This window comes from Macrotis lagotis, chromosome 1 (genome assembly GCF_037893015.1).
Source record: "Macrotis lagotis isolate mMagLag1 chromosome 1, bilby.v1.9.chrom.fasta, whole genome shotgun sequence".
NCBI classification, from domain to species: Eukaryota; Metazoa; Chordata; class Mammalia; order Peramelemorphia; family Peramelidae; genus Macrotis; species Macrotis lagotis.
Genome location: NC_133658.1, coordinates 437,988,101 through 438,014,224, shown reverse-complemented (window position 1 = coordinate 438,014,224; position 26,124 = coordinate 437,988,101). Strand labels below are relative to the sequence as shown.

Below are 26,124 nucleotides of genomic sequence, written 5' to 3'. Positions count from 1 at the left end.
CTCTGTACCATCCTTGGCCTGACAGAGATTTATCTCATATATTTATTTCTGGGAAGAAATCTTCGCCATACAATGTACTTTATATCCAGGAAACTTCCCCTGTTTTCATGCCCCATATGTGGACCAGAATCATCTGGCCCACTGAGGCACCCAAAGAATGTTGGTAATGATAAAACTACCCTTAACTAATTCTGATATGTTTCCCTAAACCATACTTGAGCAGAAGGCATCTTTCGCTAAACCCTTCACAAACCTCTCATGGCTCACCCATTCCCCCTTCGTTGCTTTCCCTTGTTTTCCCTATTTCTGCTCCCTCTCTACTATTTCTTGGAACTCAGTTCACTGGGGGAATCTACATCTTTTCTCAATTTTCTAAATTTCTAAATCTTTTCTAAATTTTCTCAAATTTATCTATCTCCATAATAACCTTGATCCATTGAGAGTTGAATTCTTTACTCTGCTCAATATGATAGCAGACTTCAACAGCTGGTGCTCTATCCATTATTTTCTATCATATAGTGAACTAATTTCCTTGAAATATATTAAAAAGTGAGCCCTTTGCAAAGGTTTTTTTTTCCCCTGTGAAAACAGGGTGTTCCCATTTCTTCAGTTTGAAGGCTGAAATGATCATTAACTTAACTTTAAAATTTATGACCTTTTTTTGCAGATCAAATATTTGCACAACTGAAGTGCCTACACTACAATCTAATTCTTCCTTCATAACTTTTTTCAATTTAAAGATTTTCTGATCAGATTAACAAGACTCCTGGAAAACAGTTTTATTGTTTCTTTAATAGGCAATTTCATACATAAGAGTCCTTTATTCCTATTCATTAAATCATGTATCCTGTTCTTAGCCACTATCCTTCTGAGTTGTTCATTTCCCAAAGCTGCCTTTCTTTTCCGAACCTCCCACTTTAAAGAGGAAAACTATCTTTGGGAATTTTGCTATTAAAAGCAGTTAATGAAATTAAATGTTTTCAAAGTACTAACCCATGACTTCTTGAGATTTAATTCCATTTTTGTTATAGAAAGCAATTTTACCTTACTCTTTTAATCATACCCCACTCCCTCATCTTCATTCTTTTGATATATTTTGGTTTCTTCCCTGTAGACTGTCTGTCTTTCTGTCTCTCTCTCTATCTCTCTCTCTCTCTCTCTCTCACTAAATGTATACATATATATGTATGTGTATATATATATGTGTGTGTGTGTGTGTGTGTGTGTGTGTGTGTGTGTGTGTGTGTGTAAGTAATAGAACTCAATAAATCTTCCCACCCCTTCAAGCCAACAATTTATTTATTCTTCCTTTTTCTGACATATTTCAGGGAAAAAAACTATCAACATATTCATAGTCTCTACTTCATAGCCTCTCACTACTTGTTTGTATTCTGGTTTCTCATTTTTGGTATGGTTTCTATCCTGTTACTGACAGGTTTTACTTAAGAGTTGGTTTGCAAAGAAATTTTATTGCTTAGATATTCTTATATTTGTATACACACACACACACACACACACACGCACACACACACACACACACACACACATATATATATACACATATACACACATAATCATGTTTAATTCTGGAACAATTTTTCTTTCATTTACTTATCTACATTTAGAAATTAGAAGGGGCATGTCTAATAATGGTACCTTTGATGTGAGTTAGAGACAGGACAGCATGGCGATAGGCTTCTGTAAGGACTCTAAGTTATAATGGTAAAACTGAAGCTTTCATACTCTGGGTGAGAACTATGTCTACTGGGTCATTAGTCAGTTCTGGCATCTTAAGTCGGCATTAGAAGATGAAGTCACAGTTAATAACAACAAACTTCGTAAATCAACAAGCCCAGTGGTCAAAGCTGGTAGAGTGGTTGGCTGTTTCAATAGTTGCTAGAGCCTAGAGCTATATACATTTTAGGTTAGAGCTCTGGGAGTGCATGGTTGGTCCTGAAATAGTTAGACTTTTGGATACTTGATAGTGATCAATCACTTTGAGAGTCGTCAGATTTTGTAGCTCCAGTGGTGATGTGCTGGTCATCTCCAGATAGATAATCAAGCTGCAGGGGTAGCCACAGCAGCTGTGATGTGAGGTAACTAGGAACAGGAGTTAAAGAACACCAGGCTTGTGAAAATGGGTAGTCATCTCAATACCTACTGGAAGCTAGAACTACAGTTGAAGATAGCCAGTGAGGCATCTCACTAGACATTTGGTAATTAGATGGCTAATAAAAAAGAGGAATTCAGTTTGTAGGAAGATTCCCAACAGCACTGATAGTTACCTTGGGGTAGATAGGGGTTTTCCTGCCCATTACTATAGCCTTATCCTACTATCAGGCACACATTAAAGTTCCCTTTCAGGCTTTCAAAAGAAGATTTTAAAGATATCTAAGTCAATTAAGAGAGGAAATAATTTAGCCTATTACAGAAGTTGTTCAAAGGTAATGTCTTAATTTTAAAATACAGAGTATTTGAAATTAACTCCAACTTTTAAAATTTTGTCTAACCGAGTTCTATGTGAGCAAACTAGAAGATCAAAAAGACAAAAGTAGTATAACAAGATAGCTAAGAAGGGAAAAACTCTCAGTGAAATGCCCATCTTATAATAGCATTAAGAAGTATTCATTAAACTTTCATGTGGCTAATGAAAGGTGATCAAAAGCCAAAACATTTTGGGACCTCATGGAACTCCTCTTTGAACATTCTTAATCACATTCAAAATATTTTAACTAACATTTTAATTAAGGAAAGAAGGAAGAATTAGATGTATTTTGTGCATATCTGCCAAGGTAGAGCATATAAGTTTTAGGGAATCTATTATGATGCTATGACTCAAGAAAAACCTATATAAGGCCAACCCAATATTAAAATTTTTATTATATATTTATATATTTATTTAATTTAGTATTTTTTTGTTTTTGCTAAGCAATGGGATTAAGTGAGTTGTCCATGGTCACAGAGCTAAGTAAGTATTTTGTCTGAGGCTGGATTTGAGCTCAGGTCCTCCTGACTCCAGAGCTGCTGCCCTATAGTTTACTATTTCTAAATTACAGTACTTGATGTCCCTTTAAGCAGAAAGGTAAGGGATATATTTATATTAGATGACTTTTGTTTTGCTTGAAGTCAAAGCTCTATTATTATACAGAATATTAACAGGCTCATTGATAAATTTATAAACAGTCAGAATGGATCTAGCATATTATAAAAGGATAGCACATTTAAAATCTGGAGAGTTTTGAAACCACACTGCAATAATGAATTATTCTGGTCACCTGGACAACATTACAATAGACTAAAATGAGGGAAGGGCAGAGTGTGGTCCGGATTTTTCTCTGGGGACAGCCAAGCCTTACCTTTCCCAAGTCTTCAGTGCGCATCCGGACATGACCAGTGTGTTCTACAAAGAGAGTCACAGGCCAGAAGAGAAGCAAACAGGGAGCTTTATTGTTCCATGTCCAATGATTACATGTCCGATCTCCCTCCCTTTTGCTCTCCTGCTCCATGCAATCATACTCTTGGCTATCAGCAAAAGCCACATGAAATAGCAACAGTTTCCAATCATAAAACAACAAGCAGCTCATGATTCAAGCGTGCACCAATTAGAAGAATGCTCTTCACTGCCCTGTTGCATGCCAGAAGAAGGCAAGCATTGTTATACCACAAAGAGTAAGACGGGAGCTCACTTCCATAATCAAAAGTACACTCCAGAGATGCCTACGTACAGAACATTCTGTACTTCCCTGTCCTTGTGTTTTGAAACACAAGGCCAAAGGTCATTATCATATCCCTGATCAAATCTCTGGGGTCTCATCGTTATTCAAGAGGAACTACACAATCAGCCTCTAGTCTCCCAACAGAGTGTTTTTACCTGGTTCTTGGGACACTGCTGTTTTGCATCTGAAGAATTAATAGAACTATCCCTATAATAACAACTGTCTCCTCCAGGTTTCAGGTGGCAGCATTTTCCAAAGACTTTTACCTGAGCATCACTGCAAAGTTTCTGAAATACAGTGTTTCCATTAATTATATTGGAAGCTAATAAACCTAAATTGCAAGAAGTTTCACCACTTACACTTACAAAATATACATGTTTTTGCCTAAAATTATATTTCTCAGAAAATAAAAATTATCCTGTGGAACCTAAAAATATTTACAAATTCAATTATTTTTAAACCTGGGATACAAATAAGTTCTTTTTTTTCTTTAAAAAATTATAAAGTTACTCCATACTTTTCATAAAACAATTTACAAAATTAATTTCTGTAAGCAGTCAAGGAAAAATTTAGAATTTTTTTATTCTTCTAAATAACATACAAATCTCAAATATATAAGAAAATAGCCAAAACCAGTGTAAATATTTGTTAACTGGTAAAAATCATAGATAAATTTATAATATAAAAAACAATGATAAAATAATATTATAGATGGCATGGTTTTCAGTATTACCACTCATAATTATTGTCTAAGCAAAGAAGATATTAAAAACAATGATATCTGTCCTTTGGTTCGAAGAAGACCGCGATATCAAGCATATGACAAGAATATGAATTGGATTTGAGGTTTGCTGTGCTAAGTCTCACCTTCTCTTCCAGAACCATCTGGGTTCAGTGACCAGATATGAATCAAGATGCCTGAAGATGGCCCTGGAAGCAAAGCAATCAGGACTAAGTGACTTACCTAAGGTCACACTGCTAGTAATTGGCAAGTATCTGAGGGAGGATTCGAACTCCTGTCCTCCTGACTGCAAGACCAAAGCTCTAACCACTGCACCAACAACTACCATTTAGTACTTTAAGGTTTGCAAAGCACTTTCTATGTTATCTCATTTGATCCTCACAAAACCCCTGTGAGATCAGTGCTATTACTGTCCTCTTAATACACATTTATTTTTCACAATTTCTCAAAGGAAATATAATATGTCTTAGAGTACCCACCACAGGTCTTCACAAGGACTATTTGTACTTGACCTGTAGTAGATCATTTTGAGCTATATTGATCTGATCAGCCACAGTCACACACCGTAATTTGTCTCAAACATAGTGATGTTGTTTTGGTCTTCTTCAATAATGAAGGATAAAGAAACTAAACCAATTTTCACATTACTACAATAGCCTTATTGTAAAGGTTAAACAAAATACCTAGTCTCACAAAAGGGAAGCCTGAAGAAAAATAAAGTAAGAGAAAAAAAAGTGTGCTTCAGTCTGTATTCAGATACCATCAGTTCTGTCTTTGTGATGGATAGCATTCCTTATCATGTCTGTGAAAGAAATTGGCTCAATACTTTTTTCTCCGCAGTTGCTATTACTAGCTGTATTTCCCTAAGTCCTATTCCTCCCCACCCCGATTTATTTTAATAGCTCTCTCTCTCTCTCTCTTTCTCTCTCTCCCTTCATTCTGTTACTCCTCAAAAGTGTATTGTATCTGACTACTTTTTCCTAACGATGATCCCTCTATTCTATCACCTACACCCACTTTCATCTCCCCCATCCCATTGCTCCCTATTTTTCATTCCTATTTCATCTCCTATTTAATTTCCTTTCCTATTTTCCTCTAGGGTTAAGACAGATTTCTATACCCAACTGATTGTGTATATTATTTCCTCTCTGAGTCACTTCCAATGAGAATGAAGGTTCACTCATTCTCCTCACTTGCCCCCCCTTCCACTCCATTACAAAGGTTTTTTCTTGACCCTTTTCCAACTCTCTTTCCACTTTTTCACAGTACATTCCTTTCTTGCCTATTAACTCCATTTTTATAATACATTATAATACAATATAATCCTACCTGTACTTTCTCTATAAATATACCTTCTAACTTCTAATAAATGGCTTGATTCATATGAGTTATCAATATCTTATTCCCATTCAGGAATAAAAACAGTTCAACATCATTAAGTCCTTTATAATTACTCCTTGTCTTTTGCGCCTTTTATGCTTCACCCACATCCTGCACTTGGAGATCAAACTTTCTGTTCAGCTCTAGTTGTTTCAGCAGGAAAGTTTGAAAGTCCCCTGTTTCATTGAATGTCCATCTTTTCCCCTGAAAGAAGATGTTCACTTTTGCTGCATAGTTGATTCTCTGTTGTAATCCAAGTTTTTTTTTTTATCTTCTAGGATATCATATTTCAAGCCCTAAGAGTCCTTAATGTAGATGCTGCTAAGTCCTGTGTACTCTTAACTGTAGCTTTACTATATTTGAATTGTTTCAATTATTTTTTAGCTCAAATACTCTTCTAAATACGTTAATATACGCAGGTAAATGTGTTTGTAAAATTTTTAAAAAGTGCCTATGATATTCAGAAATTTAACCCACAAATATTTCTGCTTTTAGCAAACTTTCGAGATTTCTCATAGCTTTCTTTACAAGGAGCAAATATTTTTTAATTTCAGGACTGTTTTGATCTTCTCAATAGTGCACCATATCTATTTTTCCTACTGAAGGCTTTTTATACTTAATACAACTTAGGACAGATTTTACTAAATACAACTTTTTATACTTAGTAATTCTCTAAGCAACTTTACATAATACAACATCATGCTATCTGCAAGCATTCATACAAAGCAAAAAGCAATCTTACATTATTGTAAATTGTACTTACAAACTAAGTATCACAAACTATATATTCTGAATTTTGTCTTTTTAACCTATTTCTGTTCCTTAAGCTGTCTATATTGTCTTTATGTTATTTACTGTTATATCATCTGTTCAAGCAAGTGATAATTTTATGCATCGTAATATTATTTTTAAAATGAGAGACAAAATAAAGATAAAAATTAAAGTTAATGATTCAATATTTGAAGTGAACATACAACATATTTTAAGTTATTTCAATTTTAAAAGTTACACTGTTTTTGAAAGTAGAAATGAATGACAGAATGTTATTATGGGGGCAGCTAGTTGGCACAGTGGATGGAGCACTCGTTCTGGAGACAGGATGACCTGCTTTCAAATCTGGCCTCAGACACTGCATAACTGAGTGTTTGTGGGAAAGTCACTTAACTTAATTGCCTTAAATAAATTTTTTTTAAAAATAAGAATGCTGTTATGGTACATTTAACTTCCACAGAAAATTCAACTATGAATTCACATATTTCACATTGAAATTTAACAAGCAGAACAGTAGCATAACTCATCTCTATAATAAGCCTATGTTGACTACTGATCACAGTAACAAATGACCCTGGAGACATGATTTAACATGTGTCAAATGAAATTTCAACTTGTTTTAGCATACCTTATTAAATAATCCCTGGGCTTCTTTCACGGAGAATTGGAACACCTTTACTATGTCAATCTGTAATGTGAATTCTGCTTCCATTTTTAAAAGTGGTTGTTTTTTGGCAAGTATTATACTCAAAAAAACTAATATTTTTGTTGCCTTCACTCTTCCCTCAAGAAAGGGTATACCTTAAGACTAAAAGATGCTCTTCAAAGATCTCAGTATTTTGAGTTCTTATTGTTATTCTTGTTGTAAAATGAGATCTTAAGTATATTCTTTTAGTAAAGATTTTTCAGATGACTTTGGACAAAAATGGAGGAGAAATTGATTGTTTCTAAGCTTAACTCCCAGGTTTAGTCCTTCAAAATAATAACAAATGCATCAAATAAAACAGGGGGAGAAATTCCAGAGAAGACTAACTGAAAAACTAAAGAAATGAACCAGGAAAAAACCCTTCAATATAATTAGGAGATATTATATGAAGTGAAAAGTAAACAAAAATTAAAACTCCTAAAACTGTAGAGATAAAAAATGATATGCCAAAGAACTTAAAGAATGGTTTAAGATCATAATGTTTTATATTAAAAATGTAGGCTTCTCATCAGAAAATAAAGTCACTGAAATAAAAACTCGAGAAAATAATAACTGACAAATTTGAAAAGACATGAAAAATCTAAGGGATGCAATGGATTTTCTAAGGAGTATTTTGATCTAGGACAAACAAAAAATACAGAACAAAAACACTATACAATTTGAAAAACAGAAAACCTTAAAGCCCTCAAATGCTTGCATATCAAAACAATAGAGCGAGATGAAAGATCTCAATTAATCTGAGAACTGCTGTGCAGAAAAATATCAAAAAATGAATACCACATTTCAATAAATCACTTAAGAAAATTTGTTGGAAAGGTTTCACCACAGTGAAAATTGAAAATTAACCAGTCACAGAATGCTAACATAAAGGAACCCTCAATGTATTGCTCACTCAAAAATGCAGTCAGTTTCAAAATTTTATCATCTAGAAGAAAATTTACAAAGCATCAAACACTAACCCAAATGTTACCACACTACTCAGTAATGACAAGAAATGAAAACAGGTAGAACATTTGCTGAAAAACAAGGAGAACTGGATTAATTGGCAAAAGTGAATGTACTTCATAATAGGAAAAATTGTTCTGCAATGAAGAAGAAAAAAATTTAGTTCATTCCTGCAGAGACATTCAGAACTGGGAAAGATTTTTAACATGTAAGTTGATCAAACATATAAACAAAGCAATGTGGAATAGAATAGAATATTATAATAGAATATTATCATCCTACAAATAGTGATGAGTATATTATAGCTTTGAAGGAGAAGAAATGTAAGAAAAGAATTCCTTGAAAAATGAGTATACTAAACTAGATTAGCTAGAGTGTTGAGAGGAATGAAGTTATGTGTCTCTTGACTGCTACAAGTGAAGGTTAATCAAAGATGGAAGTCTCAGTTTATTTGGCTTTTTGGGAAGAAGCAGCTTGTTTGGGGGTTTATTAATTGTTTTTCTGGAGTAAAGTGATTCTTAAAACACACACTCTTATCTGTTATGCCTAGAAAAGCGTAACCAAGAATAACTAAATATTTTTTTCAATAAAAGGAAAATTCGAAATGCCTTTGATATGCATATGATTAATGTTAGATTATTACAAAGGGGACAATTAGCTGGTGCAGTGAATAAAGCACTGGCCCTGGAGTCAAGAGGACCAGAGTTCAAATTTGAAATCAGGCACTTAATAATTACCTAGCTGTGTGACCTTGGGCAAGTCACTTAACCCCAGTGCCTTGCAAAAAACAAACAAGAAAAGATAATTACAAAGAAAAGTAAGTTTCACCTATGATTGCTATGGGAAGTGTGTGTGGGGGGAGGGTAGTTGCATGTAGGAAGATGAGGCTTTTAGAAACAAAACATGCTATATGGTACTTGCAATATGGAAGATGAGGTGTTTAGAAACAAAACATGCAATATGCAATATGGCGCTGATAAAAAGGAAAAAAGGAAGCACAAAAAGGATCATATAGAAGGAAAAATCTAATTATAACTTGCATATTTTCAATCTACCAATGAAATAGAAGTACAAATCAGGCTAGAAAACAAAAGCCAACAATTTGTAATTTATAAGGAACACATTTAAGACAAAGAAATTCCAAATAATTGACTGGAATAAAATTCAACATACATTAGTTGAAGCAAAAGAAAAAAGTAATATTGATTTCAGATAAGAATATTAATAGCAAATACAAATGTCACAGAGAAACAAGCATAAAATAGCTTTAAATAATTATTTCCTCTTCATCAGTGGTTAATTCATCCTTTCCATTTTTTGATAATGGCAATTTGGTTCTCATATCTCCTTTTTTATAAATCAAATTAACCAATGGCTTATTTTATTAGTTTTTCCTCCATTAAACCAGTTCCTGAATTTTATTAGTTCAATTTTTTAACTTTGCTTAATTGTTTTTTAATCTCTACTTTGATTTTCAGAACTGATAATTAATTGGGGAATTTGTTCTTTTTCTAGTTCAACTGAATGTTATATTACTTTTTGCATCTTTTATACCCTTTGGCCATATTTTGCTTTTTTTCAAAAGTCTGTCTGAGAGGATTCTGGGATGATGAAGCAAAAGGTGAAAAAATTCCAAGCTCTTTAGATTTCCTCCACAGAAAAGAAAAAAATGGCACCTCAGGGTGAACATAATGTGGTGAAAGTGAACAACAGTTGTGACAGAGCAGTGGTCCTCCTGGGGCATCAGGAGATATGAAAAAAGATCCCATGATAGATATCTGACCTTGGAGAAGTTTAACTGTATTGAAACAGTCTCAGCGAGCTCTGGGGGCAGCTGAGTTGGTAGGTAATCTCAGTCTCATTCACAGGAATTTCATCTCCTCAACAATATAGAGAGTTGGGCAATGTGAATAATATTGAGGGAACCTCTGCCAACAACAAGAGACACTAGGCTCAGTTATGCTGCTGAGATATGGTGCTAAGTGAGAAGGAACCAGTGCACCCAGTGAGTGCAGAAGCAGTTGGGTGGGGATGCCGCAGGTGAAAAGAGTTCTTAGTTTCACTTTCGGGCAAGAGGGTAGAATTCACATTTCTAAAGATTATAGTTTATAGAGTTCTCCCGGAATAAGATCATTTCCAGTTTACTGTGCTGAGGGGTTCTAGCTGTGGTTTGGAGAGAGAAAAAGAGTGAAAAGGTTGGGCTAGGACAAGGCTAAAAACATAGCAAGACCAGTAGTAATTATAATAACAAGGTGTGAAAAATAAAAATAAAATGAATCAGGAAAAGGAGAACGAACCCAATCATTGACAGTAACTCTGGGACTAGAAAAGACCAGAGTTGACCTTCAGAGAAAGATACTGAAGCAAGAAAAAAGCCTCTCCTAACCCAAAGAGTAATGTGAAATGGTCACCTGCCTAAAAGGAATTCACAGAAGAACTCAAAAAGACTAAAAAAAATCAAATGAGAGATTGAGGAAATCTTTAAAATAAGAACTATCAAAGAAAAACAAAATGATTATGACAAGAATGTTAACCAACTGAAAAAGGAGATCCGGAATCTAAAGAAAGAAAATTACTCCTTAAAAATTTGAATTAGGCTAGGAGAAGCAAGCAAAATTATGAGTCCAAAAGAAACACAATAATATGTAAAGAATGAAAAACAATAGAAAGGAATGTAAAACATCTCATAAGGAAAACAAATGATCTGTAGAACAGATCAAGAATAGAAAGCATAAGAATACTGAGAATACCTGAAAGCTGAAAAGAATGTTGATATTAACATAAGAAATAACTAAAGAAAATTTCCCTGAAGCATTAGAACAAGAGGGAAAAGTAGAAATAGAAGAATAGAAGACCAAACCATGAGGAAAAATTATAAGAAAAACAAATTCTGACACTCTGAGGTTAAGGAGAAAATATTGCAAGCAACAAGAAAAAACAAATTCAAATATGGTAGAACAACAATTAGAAAATACAAGGCCAAGAGAAGCTATACTAAAAGACCACTACAAGTAATAACATATATATATATATATATATATATATATATATATATATATATATACATATATATATATGTATATATATTGAAGGGCAGAAGAAATGTGATTGTGGTCCAAAATATCAATCAGCAAAGTTAAGTATAATCCTAACTGAAAAAAAAAATTGAACATGCAATGAATTAACAGACTTTCAGGTACAAAAAGACCAAAATTTAATAGAAAATTTGACAAACAAGATCTAAGCGAAATGTAAGATAAACAGCAAAGACTAAATGCAAAGGACACATTGTTTACTTTTTAAACATGAAAATGTAAAATATATGTCTAAGATTTTCATTAGAAATTTCATAGTTCTAAAGAAAGATTGGGGTAGAGTAGAATATGATGTGATTCTAAAAAAAGCAAAATGATTTAGCCAAAGGTAAGTACAAATGAAATGCTGGAAAAGGTATATAAGAAATTTATATATATATATATATATGTATATATGTATGTAAATAAGATCTGGGTTAAAGAGAGAACAACATATATATATATATATATATATACATATATATATAGGTATAAAAGTGTTCTAAATTAATGAAGAAATGATAGTGAGGGAATATGATGAGGGGAATATAGAAAAGTATGTGGATTAACTGGAATGGGACAATAGAAGAAATAAAACACGCGCACATTTGGAAGGGAATAAAGGTCTTCTAAATACAGAAAGAAGAGGACAAGGGTCAGGAGGAGAGGATAACGGAAGATTCTTGGGGTGGGTAGGTTAAGGAATAGGAGGGGGACAAGGTAGTAGATAGAATAAAGCAGATCAATAAGGAGGAATAGGATGATGAGGAAAATAGGAAGTAGGAAAATAAATAATAATTATAGCCTAACATGTGAATGGGATTAATTCAACCATAAAATGAAAACAGATAGCAGAATAAAAATTTGAATTCAACAATATGATTCTTTCAGAAAATATAATTAAAGTGAGAAATAAAACAGAAATCATAAAACTAAAAGAACCATAAAACAAAGGTTAAGAGGAGAATTTATTATGAAAAAAATCAGAGATAATGCTCGTTATCTCCAAGTTAAAACTAAAATAGATTTAATCAAAAAAGAAAAAAATGGAAACTCTACTACGTGTCAGTCATATTAATATTGCCTTTGATCATTTAAACTATATGGTTGGAATATCACTATGGTATAGGAAGTGATGAGCTGGTAGACTTAATGATTTAATAAAATATAGAAAGACTTGGACTTATACATACATACATATATATATATATATTTATATATAAAATATAAATATATATATTATATATATACATACATTTATCTTTGTCTCTCTTTCCTTTTACCCTTTCCTTTCACAGAAATCTGCATGATCCCAGATTAACCACTGTTGACCTCAGTTTTCTTATTTGCATAATTGGAAGAATAATAGCTTGTACCTCACAGGGTTGTTGTGAGATCAAATGAGAGAGTATTCCTAAGGATAGTGCTTGGCACATGATAACCTCTCAATAAATGCTTATTCCTGGGAGTATGAGGGAGCCAAAATGGCAGAGTAAAGGCAAGGACATACACCTAAACTCTCCTGTATTTCCCTTGAAAGAACTTTAAAATAATATTTCAAAAATTGGAGAGGGGAGATAATAAATGCTTATATAAATTGTTTATTAACTTCCTGCCCCAAAATAAATAGATTTTCCAATAACAGTTGAACTTTCAAGAAGACCAGTATTCAAATAGAAAAATGGAGGCAAGAAGAAGAAAACTTTTAGATTGGAAAACCATGTGATAGGCTCCATACTGTGAGCCTTTCCTTAGAGTCCCTTTATCTAGGACCTTAAAACTATAAACTTATATAAAAGGAAAGAGCTTTTTAATTTTCTTATTGAACAATCACACCTATGACTGATAAATAATTTCTAATATCCAGATAGCTCAAACATTTTTTATCAAATTCTGAAAAAGGAAACAGCATTGTACTTTTCATACTTAAGTTACTGAGGCATATTTCACATTCTAGATATCTGAATGAGAACCTACAAGTTTTAAACCTGCCTAACATGTTTAGTTTTTTTAAAAGTGGACTCCAGTTGTCCTAAATTATGGAAATTAGTTGAATTTTCATGATGTGTAAATTTGTAAACTAACTAGGTAAAAATTATCACATAATAAAATAAAAAATATACAAATATTCTTTCACAAGTTCATCAACATAATGAATTTTTATAATAGCTTTCCTTCAGCTAAAATATCAAAAGCATTTCTTTAAGTTTTCTGCTTAATCATAAGAGCTGCTGCTATACAATTCAAAAGCTGTCCTGTGGTTTAAATAAATCTAGTAAGCCTTAGGTATATTTCAATACAAAAATATTGTTATCTCACCCTTAATAGAATTTCATTATTTTTACTAAGTACAAAAGGTGTTTCTTTTGTATCCTAACAAGCATCTTCCATACTTTTGTACATTGCCTGTGACTGCTTTTTTTTTCATTAATTTCTGGATCTTTTAATGAATTCTCATTTATAATGCAACCAGAATCTGTCTCTAACAGACACAAAGCAGTATGAAAGGAAAATTACTAATGCTAAGGAGATAAAGAGTCTGAACTTGGCTCTGCCATCTCAAAATTTTATTCTGTTCACTTACTTGGTAGCATTGATTCAGAATAAAGTGTTATCTTTTACATATTGCATCATTCAGTACAATTATCTTTTCAACTTATTTCATTTACTCATTCAGAAAGTATTTTTAAGTGTCTTATATGTCTACAAAACAATGCTCAGCCTAGGAGAAGAGAAGGAACTAAATAAGACTTTTGTTTTTACAAGGTTGAACTAACAATCTAATATATTGTTACTCGATGATTTTATTATCAGTATAACTCAAACGTGAAAGGGGAGGTAGATGCAATTAAAAGATTATGAGTCACATTCAAGATTGACATTTAAAATTCCTAAGATTACTATTACTACTTCTTTTAGGAGTCAAATTGTCTTATTTTTTTGTTTTAGTACAAAAAAGTTGAAGTAATGTAATAAAAAAATTTAATAATTGGCCTTCCATTTAATTTTTGAGGACATTACTTTTCCAAAATTAAGGTAGAAGAATGACCTTCAAAGTGTAGAATTCAAGTACCATCCCTTCTAAATCAAACATAGAACAGATGTACAAATCTGGAAAAGTATAATTTCTTAAGATTTTTATCTGGAAAACTACTCATATCTGAAATATTTCAGTAAAGAACACTGGTGGTGTAGAGAACAACAGAGTGCTAGCCTTGCAGTTGTAAAGACCTGGGCTTGAATTCTACCTTAGATACTTAATTATCCTATGGGATTCAAGGCATGTCTTCTCAAATTCAGTTTCCTTATCTGTAAAATGTGAGTAAAGACAGCACACTTCCTTAACAGGATTTTTACATACACGCACATACACACACACACACACACACACACACACAAACACAAACACACATACATGCACAATACACACACAAACACAAACATCACACAAACAGATATACAGATTTAGAAACTTAAAGCACTATGGAAATTATACTTAGAAAACCTTCAGCCAATGATAAACATATTTGATAGGTTTTCTTTCTTTGTTTGTTTGGGTTTTTTTGTTTGTTTTTAGGTTTTTGCAAGGCAATGGGGTTTAGTGTCTTGCCCAAGGCTGCACAGCTAGGTAATTATTAATTGTCTGAGGCCAGATTTGAACTCAGGTACTCCTGACTCCAAAGCTTGGCGCTCTATCCAGTGCACCACCTAGCCGCCTGATAGGTTACTTAATACAAGAAATAACAATATAATCTTTTCAAAAATAACAAGATAAAATAAAGATATTCTTCTCTACCTACAGCTTTCTTACATTTTAGACCTTTTCTTGTAATCTTTCATCCAGTGACACTGGGTTCCTGAAGCCAATCCATGGCTTACCTCCAGGCATTTTCTCAGGCTATCCCAGATGCCTGGAATGCTCTCCACTCCTTATTTCTGACTTTTGGTCTCCATGGCTTCTTTCAAATCCCAGCTAAAATTTCACCTTCTATAGGATGCCTTTATCCCCAAATCACTCTTAATTCTAAGGACTTTTCTCTGTTGATTATTTTCTATTTATCTTATATACAGTTTGTTCATACATGTTTGTATATATGTTTTTCTCACATTAGATTGTGAGCTCCTCATGAGCAGGGGATACTCTTTTGTTTTTTTTCATAACTCTAGAACTTAACACAGTGTCTACACATTTAATAAATACTTACTGGCTGACTATAGAAGAGAAAAATTCTGAAAGAGAAAAGAAAAGGACAGCTAGGTTGCACAGTCTTATCAATAGTGTACCAGCCTGTTAGCAGGAGGATCTGAGTTCAAATCCAGCCTCAAACATTTACCAGCTATGTGACCATGGGCAAGCACTTAATCCTTACTGTCACCCAAAATGAAAAAAAAAGGAAAGGAAGAAAAAAAGGAATATAAAGGAAGCAATAGGATATTAATTTAGAAGATTTAATTACCGCTTTCCAAATTAACATCCCGCAGTGTTTTTATCATTATATCAAAGTTTTAATGTACCTATGATAGACATTAATTTGATATTCCAAAGTGCTTTACCATTGATTTTAAGTTCTGGCATGCAGAATTTTAAATTTTTAAAACAGAGTATAAATATCATAGCACTTCAGTTTATAATGAAAATAATGATCTGTACTCATTTATCCAACATTTAATAATCAAATAATTAACATGCTCATAATCACAAATATGTCTTCAGTTTTTCTTTCAGTACTAGAGTCGAACACGACATTTCTCCCTCTTCTTTCACACTCTTGTTACACTATCAATCATATCTGACTTGGATCAAACTCTGACAAAGGCTAACTTCAAAGAAAAATAAAAATTCATTAGATCTTATGTTTTATCAAGTACTCCAATTATTTTCTAAATGAACTCTTTATTAGACAACTCAAATGTTCCATTTTGGGGGGCAATTATAAAAAAGGTCTCATTCTTTTCAGTCAAATAGCTGAAGAATACATTTTAAAAATAATGCAATTAAAAATAGCTAACGCAACCTTAATTTTTTTAATTTTTTGCTTTCTAATTACCAGAAAAATACATTTTTAGCATTTGTTCTCTTGTATATATATATAGTGGTATAGTTGGTATAGTAGTGGTATAGTAAATTAGTAGATAACATACTGGCTAAAGGAATAGAAAGACCTGAATTCAAATTTTGCTCAAGTTGCTGCTGCTGCTATTATACTACTATTATTGTATGACCTGAGGAAAGTCATCTATAAAATGGGAATAAAAACAATTTCCTGAAGTAGCTGTGAAGATAAATTTATATATATATATATATATATATATATATATATATATATTCACTTTGCAGACCTTAAGAGTAAAGCATGATAATAATAAAATAAATCATTATTATTACTTGTCATAACCTTAAAGCTAAATGCAACTAATCAATTAATACTATTAATATAATCAAGAGGCAAAATGTATAGTGGAACATGACTGAAACAACCTTTATTAAGAAAAATAATTCAGGGGCAGCTAGGTGGTGCAGTAAATAGTGCACCAACCCTGGAGTCAGGAATACCTGAATTCAAATACAGTCTCAGAAACTTAATAACCTAGCTGTGGGGCCTTGGACAAGCCACGTAATCCCATTGGCTTGCAAAAAACTAAGACTATTATATAGACTAACACCACCATGGGGTGACACATCAACCATGATGGACTTATTCATTCCATCAGTGCAGTAATCAGGGACAATTTTAGATAATTTGTGATGGAGAATACCATCTGTATCCAGAGGAAATGTGCAGAAGACCCAAACTTCTTACCTTCAATTTATAAAACTCATCTTATTAATATGTAATTTTGCTATCTCTAATATTTTCTTTCTTCTTTTCATACCTTCTCTCTCACAAGTTACATTTCAATCTATGCCTATCAAGAATACAAATGTAAAGCCTATATCAGATTGCCTTCTGTTGGGGAGAGGGGGAGGGAAAGGGAGGGAGATGCTCAAAATCTTGCAACAAAAAAGGATCAGTAGAAACTACCATTGAATGTAATTGGAAAACAAAATATTTATATAATAAAAAAGTGTCTCAAAATATTCCAAAGGGAGAACCTCCTTCACCTAACAATTCTTTCTTAAAATATCACTTTCCTTTCCATTGAGATTTAATGCTACCCTTAGGATAAGGATATGCAGCATCATTCTTCCTTTCTCCCCAAACGTATCTAATACTCCTAGATTTTCATGTGAAATTGATTTAGTTCTCTACACAGGCACAGCACGCACACACATACACACATCCAATGATGACTTCAGAAGTTTCATACACAACACAGTACTGAATGAAGTAGACTTCCAACTAACTGAGAGACCTAAATTCTAAGCTTGGCTCTGCCAGGGAAGTTCAATCATGACTTCAACAGATCTATTGCCACAGGGGTTGCCATTGAAATTAAATATATATTTGTTTTTCACAATAAACCTGTGAAGCAGAAGCATCTATTAAAGAGAGGAGAAAATTGGAATAGAGGAAAGAAATTCTTATTGAAAATGTGATCCACCAGGCAATCAGGCAAGCAAAAGAAAGTAATTCCAATCCCACAATATTAGAGCTGGAAGAACTTACAAATCATTATGTTCAGATTTTGGAATTTAAAACCACCACAAACCTCCCAAAATAACTTGTCCAGGGTCGAAGGGGCATAGCCAAAATTAGAATACAGATCTGCTAACTAATCTGCTTTCTCTTATGTTAGATAATAGCCAGGAAAGAATTAAATGACCTTTTTAGGACTTGCCTAAAAAAATTATTTTCTTCGAAGTTACAGATAAATCTAGTGTCTGACTGAGACTACAGAACCCCAGGGGAAAGGTATGGTATCATTTTCCCTCTCAGTGTATATTCCTGAAGACTTATCTTACTTTTGATATCCTTCTCAATCTCCTGAAATTTTGATCTATTGAACTATAAATATATCAAATATACTCAAATAGAGGCACAAGAGTGAGGACTTGGTTCATCTACTTCTGGAAAGTAGCTGCTTTTTCTAACAGGCTGCAAAAAGAGCTAATTTTAAATAAGTAATCATCATCTGATTAGTCCCAAGGAAATATGACATTAAAAAAATCAAAGTGGAAAATGTTTGCCAACAATATGGATGAAGTCTGGAAACATTCTATATGAAAGGAACTCGATACACTGAAAATTAAGTAATGTAGACTCTCCGCCCCTGATCCTACTCCAATTCAGTGCTGTCAGTAGGTTTAAATATAAAATGTATGACAGAATAAATATTATCTCACAATATTAATAACAAGGATATGTATACAGCATTTTAAACTTTTTATTTTATTTGATGTTTTTCATTACTACAAAAAGTCTAACCTACACACTAACACGGACTAATAGTAAAATATTTACAAATGCACTTTAACTAGTTTCTTTGAAGAGATTTTGTAAATGAACAAAGAATGTAAACTATTCAGAATTTACATTTGTATAAATAATAAAACAAATTCAATGCTAACATGAAATAAAATATTTTAAAATTCCATCTTAGAATGTCTTCCTTCTTTTAAGCTGGAGCTGTAGATACAAGCAGTTTTGAGTGTTCCTGCTGCAGTGGCTAGCTATGTCCAAGTTGTCTCTTTCTTTTTCATTCCTGATGAAATTTTATTCTCCAATAGCCTTTTCCTTTCCAGAGCTCTCTGTCTCTTGAATGGAATCTGAAGTCTCTTTCTTATTAAGTGCTAGTCTCACCCTGCTTAGGGAGCTTTCCCTAAATCTTCTAAATGGGCAAGTTATTCTCTTGCTGGTTGTGCTTTTATAATCTGACTTGTTTCTAGTTTCCTCAGTGGCCTTGTGGATTCTGTCTGGTCTTTTGGGTGTACTGCCAGAAATCTGATGGATTATCTTTTGCAAGTGAACCCCACCTATTCTGCAGTTTTGAGGGCCACTGGTATTAGTGCTGGTCTCACTGGCAAGGAATGAGGAGGACCATTAAAGGTGCAGCTGCCTGCCATGGTCAAATCTGATTTTGACAACTAGAAGGAAATATGCAAAACCTCTCACTTGATCAAGTAATTTTTTTCAATTGAATTTGTCTAACTTCTATAAAGTTCTGTCATTTTTTATTAAAGCTTAACACTAGAATCAATAAAGTTAGCAGTCTACTATTATCAAAATACTAGAGATGCTCCACTATTTGTGCAATTTCACTAAAATAATCAAAACTCAGCACAAATGAAGAAAAAAGTGTGACTAAAATATTTTGTTGCTGTTACAAGCAAGTATAACTTATGTAAATACTTAGAAATAAATTAAGAAAACCAGAATTCAGGAAATCAGAAGAAAATGAATTGAATGTTATGTCCCAAGAGAAGTTCCTCTTCAAAGTTCAGTGAAAATGCTTCGACAAGGACCCTCAAGTCAAGTCTCACAGAAACTCTTCACATATAATAAATAAATATATAGTGAAGCTAAATAATACCAGAGTCACAATGAGATTCAGAAGTGATCACATACAAAGATAGTGTCATGTACAATGCAATGAATGCAGTTTATATTGGGAACCATCAAGGTCAAGAGGTTTCGCCCCGCCCCGCCGGGCCTCCGCCCAGCCCACTGTCCTGTCCTGGGTCCCGAGTCTCCGGCCGCCCGCCCGGGCCCGTCCTCCCTCCCTCCCTCCCTCCCCCCCTGCCCCCCGCCCAGTCTGGGCCTCGGCCCCCCTGTGTGAGAGCAACTGTTGTGGCTCCCAGGTTATGAAGACCCCCAGTAAAGGAAATAAGGCCTTGAAGGTGAAGGGGGAGCCAGGTGAGAATGGCACCAGCCTGACAGATGAGGAGCTGGTGGCAATGTCTGTAGGAGAGCTGAACCAGCACCTTCGGGGCCTATCAAAGGAGGAGATCATTCAGCTGAAGCAGCGTGGGCGCACACTTAAAAACCGAGCTTACGCTGCTAGCTGCCCAGTGAAGAGGGTAACCCAGAAGGAAGAGCTGGAGAAGCAAAAGGCAGAGCTGCAGCAGGAGGTGGAGAAGCTAGCCTCTGAGAATGCCAGCATGAAGCCGGAGCTGGACGCCCTCGCTCCAAGTACGAGGCACTGCAGAACTTTGCGAGGACCGTGGCTCAAAGCCCCGTGACCCTAGGCCGAGGCCCCATCACTGCCAGCATGGGGCCCCTCGTCCCTGGCAAAGTGGCTGCCACCAGTGTCATCACAATAGTGAAGCCGAAAGCGGACGCCCGGTCGGTGTGACACGTGTGTGTGTGTGTGTGTGTGTGTGTGTGTGTGTGTGTGTGTGCTCCCCCGGGCTGAGACCCCTTTGATTTCATCATTATCGCCATGTGTCTTGTGCCTTGGGATTGGTCGGGGCGGCGGTGACATGGGGTGGCCCCCTTCCTTCCTTTGGGTATCAAGGCCATGTGGACATGGAGTACCTCTGTGCTCCTGTCGGCATAGAGAGAGTGTGTTCGGATGCCTTTGTCTCTGGGGAGGGGAGGTTCCGCTTTGAGAGGATGGGACCTGTCCCTTCTTGAGCCCCAGGTTGCCTCCCAGACCTCAGAATGCTGTCCTCACTACCCCTAGTGTCAGGAACTAGGACCCACCTTGGGAACTGTTCCCTCTGCAGTGCTTTGTTATACACAAACTCAAGTTGAATAGCTCAGCATCGTGGGGACAGAGGGGCCTTGTTCTGAAGGGGAAGGTGCAGAATGTCCTAGTGAGACTGGGAGAGGAAAGTGGTGCTTCCCTGGTTGTGGGGGAGGTGATGGGAGGTCCTGGGGGGAGGGCGAAGTGTCATGTGGTGGCTGGGAGCCAATAGCCACGGCTTTTGTGCCGGACACATTGCACTGAACATGACCAAAATCACTAGTTGTGAGTGGACTTGAAGGGTGTGTACAGTGTGTCCTAACAATGGGTCCTCTGTCACTGTTTACACAACCTATTTGGGTGGTAAAATGATCCTTTTTTTAAAAAAAAGAAAAGTTCCTTTGAAGAAGCTATTAAATTATATAAGTCTAAAGACTAAAGAAGAAAAAGCTGCAGAGTATTTATAAAACTGTCTTTTTAAAAAACAGAATAGGAGGCATATTTGACCATAGAAATGGAACAGGTTAAAAAAAAGTAACCTAGAAACTTTGTTAATTTAAAAAAGAGAGAGGAACTTGGGGGGGGGGGGATCTTTTGTTGTAAATCCTTTCTTTGAATAATTCTCTGTGGCTGTTGAAGTTTATTTTAGTTTTTATAAACACAGAGTTATCAGACATTATTTATAAAACTTACTTTAAAAAAAAAGCCTAACCACAAAACCGACCAGAAGGCGAGTCCTAATGTTCTTTGATATCTCTTTTGCAATTGTACCAAAAGTGACTTACTCTTTTGCCCTTTCTGCTTCCGTCTCTTTGCCGGTGGTCGTGGTGTCGTCCGTGCCTGGTGAGGTCTTGTGCGGTAGTAGCGTGCTGGTGCTTCTGGTGACCTTTGACATGTGGATGTCACTCTTGTGTCTGTTCTTCCCATGTTTGTATTTGGATTTGTTTCTGCTTTTGCTTTTTTCTGGATTCCTAGCACAGGCTGTCCAGAGCTTCTAATGCAGCACTTATATGGAGGATGCAGGACCTGTGCTTACCCAGTCTTCCCTCTTTCTGCCTCCTGCCCTTCCCAATCCATCCTAAGTCCCCTGTGGAAAAACACCAAAGGCCAGAATAAACACTCTCTAGGGCTGGAAAGTATTTGGCTTTGACTTTGGATGAGATGTATCATGTTGATGAGATGTAGGGCTGGACCATTCTCACCACTCATGAATAGACACCTTGGCTTTTTTCCTTTATGCCTTGGTCCTATGAAGGCCCATGGCAGAATAGGTAACTTCAGGGGCTGTCTGCATAGACAGTCATTCTTTCAGCTTTCACATTCGCCTCCCTGTATTTGGAGGGGGGGGAAGTAGACTTTCAGGGACCTAGGAGTTGCCATAGGTATAAGTTTGGGGTATAGGTTAACTGTCTGTCCTGGTTGTCTTCCTCATTATTTCTCTGACATGATGAAAATTGTAATTGGTATCCAATCTGGCCACTACTTTATTCCTAGACTTCAGATAAAGGGGCTAAACATGAAGCTTTAGGCTGAAACCCTCTGGCCAGACATCTGTCGGAACTTGAATCTGGGGCAAGAAGTTATCCCATATTTATACCAGAACAGGATCAGTGATAGTGAAATACCATCAGTGGTATTTGTATATATTTCCTCCAATTCTGTGGTATGGAGATGTGTGAAAAATATATTTTCCTGATCTCTGCCTTCTTTAGGTGGCCCAGTGAGAAGTCTCACCTGATGCCAAACAATCTTTCAAGCTCTGTCTAGTTCCTCCTTCCATCCATTAGCCTCAAGCTGTGCCACTGTGCTCAAACATCTTGGCAGTTTTTTGACCTGAATCCTTCCCCTTCCCTTCTTTGATCTATGTGTCTTCCAGAAATTGGCCATTTAGCTTTTCAGAGAATTCTCCCTCTTGGAATTGAGCCAAATACCCTACCTTGGCCTCACCAACAGAAGTAACTGTCCCAATATCTTGGCTCAGCAAGCTCTTGTTAGTGATATGCTCAAAATAGCCAAGTATGGGTAGGGTGTCTAAGCAGTAACTATGGATTGCTCAGGGCAGTTAGTTCTAACTCTGGCAATACTGGCATCTTATTCCATTGGGTTGTTTGAGTACTAGGTACTTAGTACTGAGTATTAATCTAGATCCTTAGGTTCCTCTTCAATGAATGAGGTAAAGGAAGAACCAGTAGAATAAAGTGCAAAGCAAAACCTCCAGCCTTTGTTGGCCACTTAAACTAGATTTAGGGTGAAAGGTGGTTCTTGGGAGGACATTTTATATCTATATAAAGGGGTGGCTAGACTTCTTTGAGATGGAGGTAGGGCACCTTGCAGGGAAGGAAGGGTTGAATTAGCCCTCCTGGCTAAGTTTACTCAGAAACTTGCACATTATAAGCTGGGTTAGGGAAAAATTCACCAGCTTTGATCCATGTAACTTCTAAGTGTACCTGTGATGGTCTGCTTTCTTCCAAACTATTGAACAGCTCACATTGGCTGTCAACAGGGTCAAAGAATGACTCAAGGAGTAGACCTAACTCAGAGGGACAAGGGTAGAAAATGGCATAGACTCCCAGATTTAGAGGTGGATAGGACCTCAGAGGTCATCAGATCCAACCTCCCTCATTTTGCAAATGAGGAAACTTGAGTCCCACAGAGGTTAGATAACTTGCCCAAGGTCACACAGCTAGTAAGTGCCTGGGGCAGGATTTAACCCCTAGTCTTCCTGATTTTAAGTCTAGCATTCCTTCCACTACATTATGCCGGGTCAGGGCAGGGATTGACTCCCCACCCCACCCCCCGTTTTATTGCAATTGCCAGTTTTATCCTCAGCTGTAGGTCTGTACCTGAATATTCTCTGGACCTCTCAGCTTGGGCACTGAGGAAGAATCTGATGGGGCAGGGAGAAAGATATGTGCAGAACCAGGAACTGAGCTCTGTTAGACTGGATTTTTAATCCCCATTGAGGGAAGAAGAGGTTTCTTCTGCATGCTCAAGCCCAAACCAGAATCCTTGTCTGCTGCCTAGTGCTGCCGTTTCTGAAGTTGTGACATATCAAGATATCCATGCTTCCTTTGTTTTGACACATTTGGGGAAACCTTTTCCGCAGATTGAGGGGAGTTTGTCTACTCCCATCCCAACCAGGCCTGAGGGGTCACCACCCTGTTTTCATGGGTGCGACTTGTCCTTTACCTTGGTTTCTCTAGAATAGATATTGTGTCCATGTGTGGGTGTTTTGTGTTTTCCTGGTCTTCATTTGTTCAAGTTTCTTGCTGTGAGAGTGTTGTGTTCCTTTTCTTTCTTCTTTGAATTTTCCTGACAAGGAATCAAGGGCTGCTGCCGGGGCCAATTCTTCCAAACTCAAACTTGCAAAGTTAATGCCATGATGTATATTTCTCTAATAGTCCTAACCCTGCTCTAAACCCTTCGCAGCCCACTTTAGGGGATTCAAAGCAAGCCTCTGAATTAATCTGTGAGATGAAGAATAGGTTCCCTCGTGAATGAAGGGCCCAGGCTCCAGAACAGATACACTCCAAGGGCCTCGGGCTGCTGCTATTCCAGGGGATGTGTTGTCATTTGTGTCGAAATGTGACCTGTAGGTGTGACGTGTGGTGCTTCCTGGAGTCTTGGATTTTCCCATTCCCTTACCTCCAAATGTATGGTCATGACCCTTACTTTTCAGTTTAGCTCTTATTACTCTCCCCACTCACGAGTCGGGGATGTCTGTCAGTAGTTTGCTTAAGTTTCCCCATTGCTGCGCTGTGTAGTGTGTTGGCCCCAGACGGCCCGGGGGCCGGGGGGCTCCATGGGGCGGCCGGGCCGGGGCTCGGCCCAGCCCGGCTTCCGCCCCGGGACTTGTGCAGTTACTTTTAGACTGTGGTTTGCAGGAGGGAACTGACACATTAAGGACTTTCCTCCCCAGAAGCCGCCGAATGATGGTTTATGGCTTCTCCTTCCCTTCCTGGCAGTTTCCAGCGGGTTGGGAGCCGGGGCTGGAGGCCACAGCCGAGACCCGGCGCAGAGGGGCCCAGAGGAGAGCCCGAGTGGGGAGGGGGCGGCTCGTGCCCCCGAGAAGCCTTCCACCTGCCCTTCCCTCGCGCGCCCGCGCCCGGGGCCTGCTCGTCCGTGTTTGCCCGTCCCTGAGTCCCCCCTCCATCTGTGCAGCAGCCGCGGCCAGCCCAGCCCCGGGGAGACCGAGTCGGGGCGGCCGGGAACGGTGGGAGAGGGAGCGAGGGGTCCCGAGTGCTCGGGGAAGCCTTTCCCACGGTGGGAGCCTCCTTCCCGTCCCCTCTCAAGCCTTTGCCAAATGGGAGTGGGGGCCGAGCAGCCTCCGGAGCGCTCCGCCCGGCGGGACAAGGGCTGCTCCCTGGGCGCCGCGGCCCCTTCCCCGCGCCTGTAGCCGGCCGAGGCGGGAGGCGGGCCACCCGGGATGTGCTTTGGGGTTTTGTACAGACTGGAAGCGAGCAAGACTGATTCCTGGGTACGGGTGGGGAGGCCGGGACAGCCGGGGTCGACCCAGGGTGCCTCCCTCCACAGCCCAGCTCAGTATTTATTGCTAAATTAATGTCTAGGCGGGGCGGCACGGGGCCGGGCCCCCCCGGGTATTTATTACTGTACATATTGTATGTTTGTGATATATAAGGTTTTCTTTATTTTGTATATGATCAATAAAAGCCTTTTAAAGAGCAAATTAAAGAAAATGGGGGAGTTGTGAGGAATGCAGGGCATTATTGGGCTTCACAGGGTGTGGAACAGTGCAATAGAAATTTACAACGGAATCTTGTAACGGAAAAGAACGTCAACCAACGACTTAAGAGTACACATTCAGCAGTTTTTAAAATGGCACGCATTTGTCAATATATTTATTGACCTTTCTGTTATTTGGGAATTTGTAAAATAATCTAACACTTTATAGGGGCAGACAACTAAAAGTCAACTTATTCCATATAATATTAACTTTGTAGCAACAAATATAATTTTATTGAGAAATACAATGCCTATTTCTCCAGAATGGACTATTTGTTCACTAGTTTATTGTGATAATGTAACTGATGAAAGCATCCAGAAAAAATATGTATCAAAATATCCTGACATTTGGCCTATATTCTCTTATATCAATTGAGAAATGAACGCTCACTATTAGAACTTCTTAGATAATCTTTTAGCTTACATATAAAAACAATGTAAGATTTAATGTTTAGTTCAAAATAATAATAAAAGTAAAAG

The 26,124-nt window shown here is 36.8% G+C and overlaps 1 protein-coding gene and 2 pseudogenes across 2 annotated transcripts in view; 1 reads left to right on the top strand and 2 right to left on the bottom strand.

Annotated features, from left to right (window-relative positions):
• LOC141504390 (folliculin-interacting protein 1-like) overlaps positions 1 to 26,124 on the bottom strand; it is a 281,771-nt pseudogene that overhangs the window by 121,395 nt on the left and 134,252 nt on the right.
• LOC141506480 (folliculin-interacting protein 1-like) overlaps positions 1 to 26,124 on the bottom strand; it is a 48,797-nt gene that overhangs the window by 10,156 nt on the left and 12,517 nt on the right. The gene's annotated exons all lie outside the window — the stretch shown is intronic.
• Positions 20,003 to 20,588, top strand: LOC141506476 (transcription factor MafG pseudogene; annotated as a pseudogene).